The sequence below is a fragment of the Magnolia sinica genome, chromosome 18, assembly GCF_029962835.1.
Source record: "Magnolia sinica isolate HGM2019 chromosome 18, MsV1, whole genome shotgun sequence".
Taxonomy (NCBI): domain Eukaryota; kingdom Viridiplantae; phylum Streptophyta; class Magnoliopsida; order Magnoliales; family Magnoliaceae; genus Magnolia; species Magnolia sinica.
In genome coordinates this window covers 2,191,119-2,208,911 of record NC_080590.1, presented here as the reverse complement: position 1 = coordinate 2,208,911, position 17,793 = coordinate 2,191,119, and the positions used below count along the sequence as shown (strand labels likewise).

The window sequence follows — 17,793 nt, the reverse complement described above, 5'->3', positions numbered from 1 at the left end:
ACTATATCAGGATTTTAATAATAAAAGTAAGGTTATTGTCAAAAACCTATATGGTGGGGCCCACAGGATTCTTGGTTTGTGATCACTGAGTGGAGATTAGGGCGGACGCAACTTGTGGTGTTCTGCCTTTCTCCAGAGTATTGTGTAAAACAGGTCTAGGCATTGAGTTAAGTCACATATCAGCACCGTCAACCTGCTTCGCCTTTTGGGGCCCACATGCAAACATGGCTCTAGATGACTAGCACTGCTTGTACCATGGGCTCAGGCAATCAACATTGGTAATTGACCACTGAAAAGAAAAGTTTTGAATGGTCCACATCAGCTTCATGAGTCATTAGCCATCATTATCCTTTCAGCATGATTATTGACTGTGGCGCATTAGTGGAAGCTTATATAAAATGGACGGTTGCGATCAGCAGAGCATCTCTGCATGTGGGCCCAATTGGATGGCATATGCTGGGGGTCCTAAACCCCTGCTGCTGCAAAAATCACACCGATGGGATGATCAAATCCATATTTAACTTGGCCTTCTGTTTTTATAGCCATCCATCATTCAAGTCATGGATGGGATAGTCAGAATTTCCTGATAAAGGTGATTCTTTAGAATAATAAGAAATCCATGATGGGAATAAAAAATAAATGGGTAAAATTAATGTATTTGTATCAATAATATGATAATCGTGGACCTGATAAATATTAACCCTCAATCAGTGAGGGTGGAGTGCTGTTGGGCTGGCGATCAACGGTGAGATGTAAGGATTTATAAGAGAGTCGGGTGGAGTGCAGTTCAGCTGGTGAGCGATCACTTACGAAAAAGTGCCGCATGGCAAAATCATTATTTCATGCAGGAAATTTTTACTTGAAATGTGGTCCAATGCCTGGACACAAACACTTGGCTCTTTTTCATTGGACTTTCACGGAGTGCATCCAGCTGGGACAGCATCCTTAGTCAATAGGATTGTGGACAGAGTTTGGCTTAATTGCCACACGTGCCAACATAATCTTGACCGTCCATGCTAGAAACTATTGATTAGATGGTTAAGATGACCAGATTGGTGTAATTTTTGCATGGGTAAGCCATGAAATGTGTGTTGGACCTAAGGGATAGTCCAGATCGATCAATTGAACTGGCTAGATGTCACAATGCAAGGAGGAACGCTGTAACTTAATAGTTTTCTTACAACAATGGACCATTTCTCTAACATTTATGTTTATATATGATTATTAACAAAATAGATAATGTGCTTTAAAAAATACGCAATGGCAGGACAGAGAGAGAGAGAGAGAGAGAGAGAGAGAGAGAGAGAGAGAGTAGTCTTTTCCTGTTAATCCATTGAAACTCAGTGGTATCCAAGCGGAGCTGGAGCTTCTTTCAGTTCGTGCCCTTGATAATGGATATCCTGCAATGTATAGACGTATTAAAATAAGTAGCATATTTCAAAATCACATTTTAACGACAACTAAAAAAATGCTGGACTTAGAGCTAAAATGTCCATGTCATACTAGTATTGCTTAGACATCCTTGATGGGCCATGTTGTCATGTCTTAAATTTGTCTGTATAAACTGGGTTTGTTGATGGCATCGATAGACCACTCGATCCCATCGAAAAGCTATCAATTCCATTAACGGTCTACTTGATCTTATCGAGAAAATTTCATTTTTTGGCCTTTGATTGCTAGATAGTTTTTTGGTCCAAATCAATCTGATCGAAGATGGCTTTGATCCCATTAATGGGTCATCAATGGCACTCAATATGATTGAAGTTCCCATCAACCGACTTACACAGTTTTGCGAAACTACGGGTTTTGTTTCATAATTCTGTTTTAATTCTTTTTAAGGGTTTATAATTGGAGATTGGGGTATTGAAAACGTGCTTAAAGCCTTTGGTGAGTAAAGAGAGATCAAATTTAGGGTGTTTTGTACGGTTTTTAGGGTATATTCTCATATCGGTAAGTTCTTTCATCTCTTGTAACATTATTTATCATAGTGTATTTGTTGTCACTTTGTACTATGGTTTTTTCTTGCAATGATTTTTCCACGTAAAACTTTCTGTTCCATGTGCTTGGTTTATTTGATCTTTTATTATTTGATTCCAACTCGGGGTTGCTTCTATGTATCCCCCAACAAACCACGCCATGAGATTGGTTGTCCACCCAATGGGTGAATCAACCTAATTTTCATGTTAAGTGATCTTCATGTTGGTCCCCACCTTAGTGACCTGGTCTAGGCAGTATAAAAATATACCAGGGCCTTAAAAAAATAGAGAGAGAGAGAGAGAGATCAATAGACATTACCGAAGCATAGTGGTTAACATCACGGTGATGTGCTTCATCAGCCCTAACAACCATGACGACATCTCGAAGAGTCAAATTGGGGGGCATGTGCCAATAATCTATTGCAATCGCAGGCGCAGGAACATTCTGTGTTGCCATTGTCCAACTCTTTAAGGAATTCAGTGTATGAGTGCACCGCAACCTCTTCCAAGTACCCCGTGACACGGTGCACAAGCTTTGGCGACGCAATGTAGGCTAGGAAATATGCATTAAAGAACACTCCTTGGACTGCGAAGACGAGCACACGCTCATACCACTTGGGTTGGGTCACTTCCATGAATGTCACAAGGTGCATGCACTCGTTCTCAGCTTCATCTAATAGTACTTTGATCCATCCGCCACTGTGCTCAAACCGATGCAGTGACTTGCAGTGTAAGAGCATTCCTCCAACCATGCCAGGTACAGCTGCAACAGTCTCCGGCATCATATCGCAGCATCCATATCTTCTCTGCAAGTTGAAAAATGTTTATGGATTTGACAAACGGCACAGGCTTGGAATTATGGATTATCAAGATTATTTTTAATCCTTTTCAAAATCTCTACTATACAACGATGGTTAACTAAAATGAGATGAACTAACTTTTAAGTGGCAACCAAGCAGGGCAAGGCAATCTTTAGAAAAGTCATGGGAAGGTGATGCGGTTTGCTGTGGTTGCAAAAAAAATCAGAATAGATCACAGCTTACACACCTTGACTTCAAAGTGCTATATCTCCTTAAATACAAATAGATTGATGTGATTCAAAAGATAAAATAATCCTTAATGTGTGTAGCTTTAAGAGGGAAGAAAAGGAAAAAAAACCAAGTTCTAATGGGATTGACTTTAGGCGCTCATTTAGCTACTTGTAATTGAATACACTAGAATCCAAATCATATGTTAAAGGAAATCGATGCGATTTGGAATCCTCGATTGTGTTTGGATGCCTATAATTAGAATACACTTGAATCCAAAAAAAAAAAAAATGTGTTTGGATGTTTATAATTGAAATACATTAAGTAAATCAGTTCAATAAGCCATATATATGACATTTAACATAATAATTGTAATAATTCCATTGACATATATAGTTTGGCTAAAAGTGAGGAAAATCTGAGCCTTGGTTTTGGGCCATGTTCGAAAATCAAATCATTTCTAGCATTTTGCATCCGATTCTCAGCCTCCTGAGAGGATTCCAATTCACATGATTTTGCTGCATTCGATTCCACATTAATTCGAATTATCACTGTTTACCATCAACCAAAGGATCCTTTCAAAACCATGCAAAATCTTCTCAAAACATGTAAAAGCTTTAAAATAACTTTTGTTCTTCTATGCATGAAACAGTCCCATAGTCATGCATTTTAACTACTCTTTAAATGATAAGCTGGATGCACAGGCTTGGGGCATGGATCATGGGTTGTACTGTTATCTTGAATTAGGCTAAGAAAAGGGTGCATCAAAAGGTTACCTGAAAGAAGAGGTCGGTGAGGTATTTGAGCGCTTGGACCATCCAATAAGCAAGTTTGTCAGGCAATATGAGGGGAGCATGGTGCTTCTTTAAATGGATTGAAGTATCCGGCGTGTATGCTTCCCATGGCTTTTTACAAAAAAGAAATAAATAAATCCAAATGAGTAAAAGGTGAAAAACTTTGGAGTAATGTCATGGATGATACACGCCACTTAAAAAGATTACTTGGAAATTGCATACATGGTATTCATGTAAATTAAATTAAATTGTCCAAATAACGGGTTCACATTTATATGTATCATGAACCAAAATTTAGGGCTTGTTCAGCAGCTTGGACTTTCGGGCATTTGGAATTGGAACGGCATAAATATTGTGTTTGGCACCCTGGAATTTTGGGGATTTGAAATCCTAAATAAGCCCACTTTTCAATTCCCCTCTAAAAATTGACTTGAAAATTTTGACGATTTGAAATGGCTTTATCTTTTTTTAATTGGTTATTTAAAGGACACAGCACATGCCTTAAAAATCCAAATCCAAGCTTGCAAAAGACCACTTAAAGCATATTTGGTTATCTAACTATACAAATGGTAGGCATTTACCTGACCATTGAAGTTGAATTCAATCATTGTCCTTCAGCAACTAAGTATCTACAGTTCAGAGGCTGTAATTGTTCAACCAATATGATTATATTGGACACGGATTGCTTATTGACCTTGTGAGTAACCACTATCTACCTGATGGAGCTCTGTGGGCCCATCCAGGATGTATGTGTTTTATCTACTAAGTCTATCCATTTTTCCATATCATTTTTGGGAAGGATCCCAAAAAATGAGGCAGGTCCAAATGTCATGTGAACCACACGATAGGAAACAATGGTGATTGAACACCCACCATTAAAAACTTCTTGAGAGCCACAAAAGTTTTGAATGAAGATGATATTTTTGTTTTCCCTTCATTTAGGTCCATACAACCTAATCAAACAGCTTGGATGGTAAATAAACATTACATTGGGTCCTAGGAAATTTTTAATGGTAAGCGTTCAGTCACTGCTATCTTCTTGTGTTGTGGTCCACTTGAGATTTTGATACGTTTCTTTTTTAGCTCATGCCCTAAAATGATTTAGAAAAATAGATGATGATATGGATTAAAAAAAAACACATATTATGGTGGGGCCATTCGAGCACTGTCCATTAGCCACCTTGCTACTGGCAGAGTCAGTAGGCAATCTACCTCCAATATGATTTTAAGACCATCACTTACAGAAAGTGGGTCCCATGATGTAGTTTAAGTTGAATTAATTCATTCCATATGTATATCAAGAGTCGTAATCTTCAAGAGTATCAAATAACCCTTGAAGTAAATTTATAAATAAATAAATAAATAAAAACAAGTAGGGAGTTCAAAGGATGCACACGTGTGCCAACATTTTGAGTATTCAAAGACTTGAGAAGACTTGGGACCAGCTGGTCTCGTATTTTGGTACGTCTCATTAATGGAGTGAAAATGCCTCCACAATTTTGATTTGGATTCTTTGAAAGTAAAACGGAGTATTAAATAAGGATCATGCGGAAAACAAAAGAGAGTGGCCTCTCTTATTCTCATCATATCAATGGGGCGCAGCTCTCTATGAGGCTAGTACTGGCTCGAGAGGCAGATCCAAAGCCAGCGTCACCTAGGATCATACTTCAGCGTAGCATATATAGCGGTATGACCAATCTTCATGGTAGGTGACTTTCTTCCAATCCCCCCTTGGTGTAGTCTTTCTCCCTCCTGGGTCCCATGGTTCCTATGCCGCCGTGCTTCCGGTCCTTTTCTTTTAGTGCTTCGACTAAAGCCTCTATCCATAGCGTATATTGAATGTACATAAATGGCTATAACAGAGTTTCTGTTATTCGTATCAACCGCTACTTTAAGAATGTTTTTATGTGGTGCTAACTAGTTAGATCTCAAATTTTTATCAAGTGGGTCCCTACCTGCGCAAGTCGGATTGGAAAATGCTAAACTCGAGCTGACCCATTTACTTACAAGGTCTCATTTTCTGGCCCGAGCCAGACCCACTACCCTAACTAACATGGCCAGAACGTGGCTTAGAAACGGGTCAGGTCAATTGACCATCGGGTCGACCTTATCCACTGCCACCTATAGACATTAATTGGATGGCTACGATTGCTTGATCAATAGAACTTCTGAGATGTGGTCCATCTATAAAGGGACCTACAATTTGGACGGTTTTAATAGCTGTACATTGCAAAACCAACATAACAGTATGGGGAGAGAGATACCCTGAAAGACTTCCACTTCCATTCCATACCGTAGGCCATCAACGCATGTGAAAATCTGTTCAACCGTTCATGTTTGTGGCGATTATAGCACACCCAATGATCATGACCATTAAAGGAAGCTATTGACACGTTGCAGCATTTCAATTGGACAATATAGATTGTTGACATGCACCATGCATTCACACATTCATTTTCGTGGAATGAAAGGTTCTTGGATATTTTTTTCAATTTCAAATTGAGGTGGTCTTAGAGTCCTAACAACCGGTTGCAAGATCCAACCCTTTCAACAGGTTAGCTCACCAGGAGAATCGGCTAGCTGCCAAGATCGCCGGCTGATTAAGGAAGTAGGGGTTTAAAGATAGCCAGTAGTTTTGACTGGAAGCAGCCACATAGCCCGTCCAGTAATCATCAGGTGGGCCAATCCATAGAAAACAATGTCTAACTATTAACAAATAACAAATTATGTGTTCCATGGATGAGTGTTGTGGCTGATTTTTGCAAGAGTTTATCCACATGCTGAAGAAGACCAATTGGATGAGTTGGACCACATGATGCAACCAACCTATTGGATGGCTTGGATATGGCAAAAACATGAAAGGTAGTTATTTGGTGGGTGGACTGTAACTTACGGTCCAACTGTTAAACCTGACACCACTTTAAAATTAACACATTTTACGATGATCCTCGTCATTTTATTTTAAACCATTCACTTAATAACCACTGATAATTAACATTTAAATATCATGGTGGTCATAGAGACTCCCTTACATCAGCTTGGACACAATTTAGAAGGACAAAAATCAAAAACAACCCTGAAAAACACTTCAGCTACCTAGTACTTTGGGCGACAGAAGAGGCATACAAATAATCCCAACAACTAACTTCTTTTGAACAAAATGACAATCCATCTTAATATGTTCAATGCATTTATGGAACACAAAACTATTAGTGGTATGAATTACAGCCTAGTTATCACAATATGGCAGAATTAGTTGGAGATATAATGAAGATGACAAGATTAAACAGAAGAGATTGAGGTAAGAGAACCTCATCAATGTCATGGCACATACAATGATACTTGGTTTGCAAAAAAAAAAGAAAAAAAAAAAGAGCAACAATTAACTATTTCTTGCTCTTCTTAGAAATGACTGTTGTCAGAAGATGTCTTAAATTTGTTTTTTTTTTTTTTTTCTCCGTGTTGCTTGACCAGTCGAGGGACTGGCTCAACTCGAAGTCCAGTAAGCAATATATTTGAATGTCCGTCAAGCTCGCCCAATCGAGGGTCAGGCTTGACCAGTTGAAAGTTATGCAAACTGCGCGCGGACTGCAAAAATTTGAGGCAGTTTTCGGACTTTTCCAAAGTCAGTGCGTAAGTAGCGTTTCCTAAACTATAAATAGGGGTCTCTCTAGGTCATTCTAAAGTATTCTAAGGCTTTTTAAAGGTATTTTAATGGTTTTTAAAAGGGTTCTACAGTTATCAAAGGGTGTAGCAAGGGTGATATTCGAGGTTGTTCGAATCGGATAAGTCCTTTCTCTTTGTAATTTCTATTTTATAGTGGATTTTTATTGCTTTGTGCGGTGGTTTTTTTCCGCAAGGGTTTTCCACGTTAAATCTCTTTCTCTTGTGATTACTTGGCATTATTGGATTGTTATCCTAGATCTAGATCTGTATGGTTTCGCAACGCAAATCCCCAATAATGACATTCTCACCAAGGAATATACAAACTTTATAATGGAATGGTGATCATCCAATGAGCTACTTCAATCAACATCACAATGGGCTTGAAAAGATGATCATAAAGATCATAAAGGATATCACTAGGGTTGTAAATGGGCCAGTGGACCTGATGGGTACCTAGACCCGACCCGTTTGTTAAATGGTACGGGTCTAGGTACAAGAACATATCCAATTGCTAAATGGGTTTGGGTCTATTTTCCTTTATATTCAGCCCAGCCCCACCCGACCCGACCCGACCCGACTTGACCCGACCCCACCTGAATCCATTTAGTAAATGGGCAGGTCTAGTCTATGTTGCAAGGGATCCATCCAGACCCAGTTTTAAACCTAGTAAAAATGCTTACACACCTTGATAAATAACATGGAAAATTGAGAAATACACTCAATGTCAAAATACAAGGTAATAATCTAAATCGAAATGCCAAAGATAGTGGGGTTAGTGAATTATGATGTACGCAGATTCATGTGAAAGGCTTTTGTAAGAAGTTCTTGCGCTGGAATGCAAAGTGGGGCCCACCATGATGTATGTGAGAAATTTGCCTCATCCATCCATTTTGCTCGCTTAGTTTAGGACATGAGATCAAAAATGAGGCAGATCAAAAACTCAAGTGCGCCACGTGAGAGGAAACAGTGGACATTGAACGACCACTGTTGAAACATTCTATGGCCACAGAAATTTTAAATCAAGGTGACCCATACCCGTTAGACTCGATTATAAGTAGGTCTAGCTTAGGGTCTGAATATCCCTTTACTAGACCCAACCCATTTATAAATGGGTTTAATGGGGTTGACTCAGACCTGATCCAAACCTACCCATTAAGTAAAAGGGTATGAGTCTAAATTTTAGACCCATACTCATTTAGCAAATGGGTGGGTTTGGTTTTGGCAAAACTTTCCCCAAACCTAACAATTTATAGCCCTAGATATCACTCCCTAGAGTAGACTTCATGTACAAGAGTATGCGAAACATAACATCATGATGATGAGAATTGGCAGCTTTCAAAAATTGTTCGCTTAGCAAAACACACATTACTAACAATATAAGCTCAGTTCAAGTTGGGTTGGGTTGCTCGAGGCCTCACCCAACCTAACCTAGGTCAGATTAAGGGTTGGGTTGAGGATTTTTAACCCAAGACCAACTTAGCCTCAACCCAAGGAAGTTTGGATTGAGTCGAGCGGATTCAGGTTGACCCAACTCAAGTTCCACCCATATCTTGGGTATCATGACTTGTCCCAACTAAAGTTCCATCCTTATCTTGGGTATTATGAAAAAGGGGGGAAAAATGAATTTTGAGATGGTTATGGACAGTCTACAAAATCTCTTTGTTCAAAGATGGCTATGAACCATCTCAATTTCAGACAGATCTTAACCGTCTTTAATATGAATCAAAATCGTTTTATAAATGTTAAACATCCACTAATCATTTAAAACAGTCAGAATTTGTCAATAAGTTTGAAGAAAAGATGGCTATCGACCATCTAGAATAAAAGACAGCCCTTAGCTGTCATATAGGTAGTCATTTGATACCGTTAAAGACCTTTTGCATTAGAGACGGTCCTTAGCTATCTTACAGTGGTCATCGAAGAGACCGTCTGCATTTGAAACGGTCCTTAGCTGTCTTATAGTGGTCATTGAAGAGACTGTCTGCATTAGAGAAGGTCCTTGGCCGTCTTAAACTGGTCATTTGAGATAGTCAAACTGTCTGCATTAGAGATGGTCTTTAGTTGTCTTATAGTGGTCATCTGAGACGGTCACAGACTATCTGCATTAGAGACGGTCATTAGTTGTCTTAAAAGCTCTAAACTATTTTATCCTTTCACTTCCACAACTCCCTCACACAAGGTGGAGCATGCCTTAACGTGGGGTTACTGCAGGGGCCACCTTGATGTACTGTCCAATAGTTTCTCACTCTACATCATTCTTATTTTATTAAAAATTGAGATTTTAGGAAATGAAGTTTGGAAAAAATTTGAAAATTTGATATATAATTGACATTTTGAAAAAGAAAATTGGGAAGGTAAAACAAATTATGAATTTGAAAAAAAAAAAAAAAATAGTTGAGAAGCTTAGAAAAACAATTAAAAATGTTTGGAAAAAATTGAGATTTTGAAAAAAAAATAATTGTCATTTTATGAAAATCTAGATTTTGAAAATAAAATAAAATTGAGAACTTTAAATAAAGTTGATAATTTTGGGGAAAAAAATTAAATTTCAAAAACAATGATATTTTGAAAAAGAAAATTGAAAAGATTAAAAAAATCGTGAGAGTTTGTCATACAGACAAAGTAGGTGATTACTCGATTTGCAATGGTTCTAGACCATCGAAAGTTGACCGAGTACGAAAATATTATTTTGCTAGGTTAAATTTAACCGAGTGCAAGGTTTGAGACGGTTATGGACCGTCGTAAATTCAATAAGTACAAGGGGTTCAGCAGTTTTCAATCATCGTAAATTCACCGAATGAGAATCGATAGGTTGGAAATTCGTCTAGTAGGTTTTGAGACGGTTTTCGACCGTCATAAATTCACCAAGTATATACACTGCCAGGTCTAGGTGTTGAGAATTTCACCATGTACAGGTTTGTCAGTTTTCAGCCATCATAATTCAGTGTGAAAATTATTGAAAATTCATCAAGGACAGGTGTTGGAACGGTTATCAACCGTCGTAAATTCACCAAGTACGTGAAAATTGACCGAATGCATGTAACAATTCATCGATCACAGGTGTTGAGACGGTTTTCAACTATAGCTGTTTTAAAATTTTCCGACTGATAAATTCACCTAGTACGATTGTTGAGACAGTTTTTGACCGTCGTAAATTCACCAAGTACAAGTGTTGAAATGGTTTTCAACCGTTGTAAATTAGCTGAGTACATTGGTTTCCACGGTCGACTAAGCATTTTGACATTCGACCGTGGGTCCCTATCCATCCTTTGCTTGAATGTTTGCCTAGTAATTCGTAGTCTGATCGATGAAAATTGCCCGAGTAATATGTAAAGTTGACTGAGTATTGGAAAATGACCAAGTACATGGTTAAAAATCACCAAGTACTCATGAAAATTAACCAAGTAATGGGTGAAAATTACCCAAGTACTTGTAATCATACTTTTAAGGTTTTAGGGTCTACTGAGGAGAATTTCTACGTTTATACCTGCAATGCGTGATTTCTTAGATGGAGGCTCCATTTATTCTCTTATATCTCTCAAATCCCCTTCAATGTAATGGGTTTCAACTAATGAAGAAAATAAAGTGAAGATTTCATGAAGAAGGGACTATTTGATAAAGAAATACGAAGAGAGTAAACAACTTTATGAAGAAATACGAAGAGAGGGATTTCAGGAAGATGGGTTTATGGAATAGCAAGGGTATTCTCATTTGAAAAAAAAGTTGTAAAATTTAGAAATGAAAAGTAAATTGTCGGAGGTTTAAAAAAACTGCTCCATTAAAAGTGAAATTTACAGAGGGAAATTTCTCTTTCTTGGAGGATAGTTAAAGCATTACAAGAAATGAAGGATTGCTCGAATGCAGCAATTGCTAAATGCTACGTCGAGACTGTAGCATTGGGTCTGGGGCCATTCTGATGGCCCTAAGGCCCCTAGTTATTGCTCTAACGAGATATTAAGATGAAGCTGGATTACTTGAAAATATTTGAATGGAGGAACCGAGTAGCTGTCCCTAGGGGTGTACATGAACCAAGCTAGCTCGGTTGGCTCACTCAACTCGACTCGAAAAAGCTCGAATCAACTCAACTTGAACCTGAGTTCGAACTGAGTCGAGCTGATTTTTGGAGCTTGAAAACGAGTTCGAGCTGAGTTCGAGCTTGCCCCAACTCGACTCGACTCAGATCGAATCTAGATCAAACTCGGCTCGACTCGACTCGGTATAGGGGTATATATACCCTCTAAAAAATTAAAAAAAAACCTACTACTCACCCATTTCTCTTGCCCGCACAACCAGCGCCCCTAAACCCTAACCCATTTCCCTTGCCCACTTGTGACGCGGCTTTCACAAGAAGTACTTGAGCTGGGAACCAAGTGGGGCTGACTGTGACGCCGACTGTGATGTTTGTGAGAAATCCTCCCCTTCCATTCGTTGTGTGAGTTCATTTCAAGACATGATGCAAAAAATGAACTGTATCCAAAGCTTAGTGGGCCGTACTAAAGGAAACGGATTGGCTACTCCACTAGACACCAGCCAATGGCTGGTGGTCGGTGCTCTGTGGCTCCGCCATGATGTATGTGTTTCATCCATGCTGTCCATCTATTTTTACGGATCATTTGAGCCTCGACCATTAAAAAATATTTTGGGGCCATAAAAGTTTTTGATCAAGCTGATTTTTATTTTTTCCCTTCATCTGGGCCTGTATGACCTAATCAACATATTGGATGTCAAATAAATAGTACAGTGGGCCTTAGGAGGATTTTAATAGTGGATATCCAATCACTATTGTTTTCATGTGGTGTGGTCCACCTGAGATTTATATACCTCTCATTTTTTGGATCAAGCCATAAAATGATATGTAAAAATGGATGAAATGAATGGATGAAACACATACATCATGGTGGGGCCCACAGAGCACCGACCACCAGCCACGGGAGGGTGTCAGGGGGAGTAGCGGATCCGTTTCCGTTGAAACCTACCTGGGTTCAACAGTGATGTTTACGTGCCATCCATACCATTATTAACTTCATTATTACTGGGATGAACTGAAATCACAAATATAAGCATGATTCAAAATACTTGTGGCCCACGAATATTTCAACTGTGGATGTTCAATTATCACTTTTTTGGCCCACTTAAGCTTTGGAAACGGTTCATTTTTGGCATCATTTCCTAAAGTGAACTCACAAAACATATGGACAGGTAGGATTTCTCACAAACATTACAGTGGCCCACCTGGGTTCCCAGCGCTGGAACTTACTGCGAAAGTCTTTCGCAGGAAATCCGCGTCCCTGCACGGCGCCCCTAATTTCTACTGGAAGCGGATTGCGTACTAACTCAGTACGCTAAGCGTACTGAGTAAACTCTGTGGGCCCCACTGTCATTTATGGATTATATCCACTACGTACATATGTTTTATCCATGATTTTAGGGCTTTTCACAAAAAATGAAGTATATAAAAATCTCAATTGGACCACACCACAGGAAACAGTGTTCATTGAACATCTACCGTTGAAAAATTATTGGAGGCAACCGAAGTTTTAGATCAAGCTGATATTTGTTTTTCTCTTCATCTGTCTGTCTGATCTTACGAACAGGTTGGATGACAAATAAACATTACTGGGGGCCTTAGAAAGTTTTCGACGGTGGAAATCAATACTTCCACTTTTTCCTGTGGTATGATCCACTTGAGCTTCGTATATCCATCAACCACCTAAAATGATCTGGAAAAACGAATGGACGGCGTGGATAAACCACATACATTCTCGGTGGGCCCAACAGAGTTTACTCAGTACGATAAGAGCGTACTGAGTAACTCAGTACGCAATCCAATTTCATCTCTACTCCTTTTCCTCTCTCTCTCTCTCTCTCGTTTCTCCGTCATCTCCGGCTCGCCCTGTCCGGCACGCTCTCAAGTCTCACCTTGCCCTGCCCGGATGCTCAGATCGCCCGTTCCCTGTCCGGCACGCTCAGCTCGCACTCTCAACTCACCCTGTCCCTGTCCAGTGTCCGGCACGCTCTCACCTCACCGTCCGGCACGCTCAGCTCGCTGGTAAGCCGCAACTCCTTAGGGCCTGTTTGGATGTCTGTAAGTTGGGTAAGATGTAAGTGGCTTACAGGGAAGTCACTTACAGGTGGTGTTTGGGGGAGGGAATTCACCTGTAAGTGACTTACAACCTGTAACTCACTTACAGGCAAATCTTCCAGGAAACTGCAGGGGTCTGGGGTGAGAAGTCACTTCCCTGTAAGTGACTTACAGGCCCAACGTTCGGATTTTTGAAAAGAGGGAAAGGAGAAGAAATGCACAAACAGCCTACCTGTAATCAGCTCCGATCTCTCTCTCTCTCTCTCTCTCTCTCTCTCTCTCTCTCTCTCTCTCTCTCTGCAATCAGCTCCAATCTCTCCGTCTCTGCAATCAGCTCCAATCCCTCCGTCTCTGCAATCGTCTATCTCTCTCTCCGTCTCTGCAATCGTCTCTCTCTCTCTCTCTACAGTTGCCGTGCGCCTCTCTCCGGTTGTTAGGGTTACAAGCTTCTTTTTTTTTTTTTTTTTCTTGCTTTTGAATACGCCCAATTCGTGAGGCCATGACAGTGGGGCCCACCTTATGTATTGATATGTCCACACTGTCCATCAGTTCTGCATTCTCGTTTTAGGGCCTGGGCCAAAAAATAGGCAAATCCAGATCTCAGGTGGGTCACATCACAGGAAACAGTGATGATTGGATGTCCACCATTAAAGGCTACACAGGGCCAATCGTTATGTTTATTTGCCATCCAACCTGTTGATAAGGTCACACAGACGTAAATAAAGGAAAACATAAATATAAGCTTGATCTAACTCTTCTGCGGCCCATAAAAAATTATAGTGGTGGGTGTGGCTCGTCTAAGATTTGGATTTATTTATCTATTTATTTATTTATTTTTTTTTGGGGGGGGGGGGGGATGGTCCAGTCTAGCACGGTGGACCATTGCTCTTATATTTTTTAATTTTTAGTATTTAACTATTGCCCATTAAGAAGGAACATTTTTATTTTATTAAACCATCTTGTATGTGGTCCCAAAAGTTATACAATGATCAGGCTCTATTAAGGCTTTCAAGATTGGCATTGAGTGAGAAGAACCAGAGTTGCTTCCAACAATTTGAATCATATACGATCCAACTCTATAAATGAGTTGTTATCAACATTTGCTTCTGGAGTTCTTGCTGTTCTAAATGTCTTCAATGACCTCAAAAGAATCCATAGTCTCTTTGTGGGGTGTTTCTTTAGCATGTTGCACTATTTTCTTATAATCATTCTTCTTGTTGTAAATCTGGTAAAGAACCCAATCATCTACCTACAACAAAAAGATTTCTTAATGAGCCCAATTAAAATTTACCCATAATTTCTTACCAATTCTTATATTAAGTTATTGCTCTATATTATAGGTATTTTGAATCAACGAGCCCACTTTTATGGCTAATTTGATGATTGTTTCAGCTTAAAAATTGGCTTAAATATTTATCTAGATGGGCCTAACAAAATTGTATATTTGGTGCCAAGTTTTTTAAATGTAATCATAACATATTGGAATGATTCCCTACGCTAAACTTGATTCGATGTGAATATAAAGGTTCTTACCTGTAAGTAATTTACAGGTTACCCAAATACAAAAACCAACTTACATGTGAGTAACTTACAACCTATCTCCAAACAGGATTGCCTGTAAGTGACTTTCACATGTAAGTGACTTACTTGTAAGTCACTTACAACTTAAAGAACTTATAGGCATCCAAACAGGCCCTTAGGAAAATGATACAGTAGATCACGCTCAACTCGAACTCGGCTCGAAAGCTCGAAACTTGCTTGAACTCGGCTCGAACTGGTCCGATTGCTGACCAAGCCGAGCCGAGTTCGAGCTGGGTGTGCCTGGTGACCGAGCTGATCTGAGCTGAGGCCAGCTCGACTCGGTTCGGCTCGATGTACACCCCTAGCTGTCGCGGTAATGCCGCGAACCGCTTGCACTTGTCATGTCTCCTCGCAAATTGCTTGGCATCCTCATGCATAGTGGGCCAGTAATACACTTATTGGACCGCTTTGTGTGCAAAGGCTCTCCCTCATGAGTGATTTCCACAAACACCTTCCGGAATTTCTCTCAGGACATACTCGGCCTCTTCAGGTCGTAAGCACATCAACTAGGGTAGCGAGAATGCCTTCTTGTACAGGATGTCTCCCAGCATGGTATATCGAGTAGATCGCTACCCGATTTTCTATGCTTCTAGCTTGTCTTTGGATAGCTCACCCTATTGCAGGTGTCGTACAATCGAGTCCATCCAGCTCGGTGTGTCGCTGACTGGGAGGGCCTCTTTCAGTTCATGCTGATTGATGCTCGATTCTGGCAAGAATTGAATCGAGACGGTCTTGGTGAGGTCGGTGTCGATGGTCGAGGCCAACCTGGCTAGGGAATCTGTGTTGGCATTCTCAGACCTCATGTCTTGTATGATCTCATGTCCTTCGAATTTCTCGAGCAAGTCGCGGACCCTACTCAGGTAGCTGATCATCTTCTCGTCCTTGGCTTGGTACTTGGTGGTCACTTGGTTGACCACCAACTGTGAGTCACTGTAGATTTTCAGCTTTTGCGCTTCCATTGTCGCGACTAATCATAGGCCTACTAAGAGTGCCTTGTACTCAACTTTGTTGTTGAAAGCTTAGAAGTTGAATCGTAGTACATACTCAATCTTGACCTGGTCGGGAGAGGTTAGAATCAACCCCGCTCAGCTCCCTTGTGCATTCGAGGACCCATCTACATAGAAGATCCACGTCAATACTGTCGGGCTCTGCTCTTTCCCTTCATATGTGGGTGACAAGTTTGGAGAATAGGTAAACTCCACGATGAAGTCAATGACAACCTGTCATTTGATGGCTGTCCGAGGTGGATACTTGATGTTGAACTCGCTAAGCTTAATCGTCCACTTGGCGAGCCGACCCGAAGCTTCTGATGTTTATAACACTTGGCGGATGGGCTAATTGGTCGGGACAACGATGGTGTGGGCCCAGAAATAGGGTTTGAGTCGTCAAGATGACGTGACTAGAGACAGGGCCAGCTTCTCGATTTCGGGATAGCGTGTCTTGGCATCAGCCATTCCTCTACTTACATAATAAACAGGTTGTTGAACATCTCCGTCCTCCTTGATTAGGGTTAAGCTGACCGTTGTTGGCAAGACGGCCACGTATAGCAACAACTTTTCCCCTTGCACAGGTTTCGAGAGCAGAGGCGAGACCCTAGGTAAGCCTTGAGCTGTTGGAATGCCTGCTCACACTCATCTGTCTAGGTCGGCTTCTTACTCCCCTTCAATTGCTTGAAGAAGGGTAAGGACTTACCTGTGGCCCTTGATGGAGTGGAATGGCGGAAATGGATTCATGCAGCTGACCCCAATTACTTGGATAAGGCTTAGATGATGATGATGGAAATTGTGCTAGATATTTTCTTAAGAAGAAAACTTTGTAAACACATTATAAATATGACTTAAGCCATATGAACTAAGGCATGGTTGAACGATAGTTTCATTTGAGCAAATTCTCTTGTTTCTCCATGGTAGTAGTTTGTGATTTGAACTTTCAATCTGGTATGTTGAACTTCATTGCATATATTTCTCCTTGATCTAGTTGCATCAGGGAAAATTGAGATTTTCGTTTTTCTTTTTTCGCCTTGGGTGGGACTGTGGATTGGTTCTTATCTATTAACAGAATCAAATCATGGTTTCATTGTAATTTGTCTCTCTATCATGAATTTACATAAAAATGAGGGCCTGGAGGATTTTGCATACTTATTGCTGAATGCTGAGATGCCCCATGTCATCAAAGCATACCATTGCTGCCAATCCAAGAGCAGAGCCCGCAATACATCTGATCAGTTTTGTGACCTCCTAATGTGTTGTATGATCGATTTATGAACCCTCAAAAGTCCAAATGGTTGTCTTACTCTCGTAGTTTGTTTTCAAAAGCACCTTATTTAGTAAGTTTCATTCAAAATTAGTTTACTTGGGCCTAAGTTTAGTTAATTTAAGAAAATATCAATTCAGTTCCAGTCAAGGATCTGTCAAAACTCAGTTATGCAGTGTTTAAGTTGTGTTTAGTTAGTCTTTTGATTTATTTGCAACCTTGTTTATATATTGTAGACGTATGGAAATTCTTATGATTTATGATTGAACAACAATTTCTTCTTGCTATCATATCCTGCAATTGGATTCTTGAAGGACGATTCCACCATGGGATATGTTCTTGAGTGATTCTTCAGCAGGTTTTCTCATCGTTTTCCTTCCTATCTTAGTCCTCACATGCAAACACAGTTTGTG

The 17,793-nt window shown here is 40.0% G+C and overlaps 1 protein-coding gene and 1 pseudogene across 2 annotated transcripts in view; one reads left to right on the top strand and one right to left on the bottom strand.

Moving 5' to 3' along the window:
* Positions 1 to 1,134: 1,134 nt before the first annotated feature.
* LOC131233690 (ubiquinol oxidase 2, mitochondrial-like) lies at positions 1,135 to 16,086 on the bottom strand (annotated as a pseudogene).
* LOC131233919 (arginine--tRNA ligase, cytoplasmic-like) overlaps positions 13,293 to 17,793 on the top strand; it is a 28,691-nt gene continuing 24,190 nt past the window's right edge. For both annotated transcript variants that reach the window (XM_058230779.1, XM_058230778.1), the window contains exon 1: positions 13,293 to 13,513. The gene's annotated coding sequence lies outside the window, so the exon portion shown is untranslated. The remainder of the gene's footprint in view (positions 13,514 to 17,793) is intronic.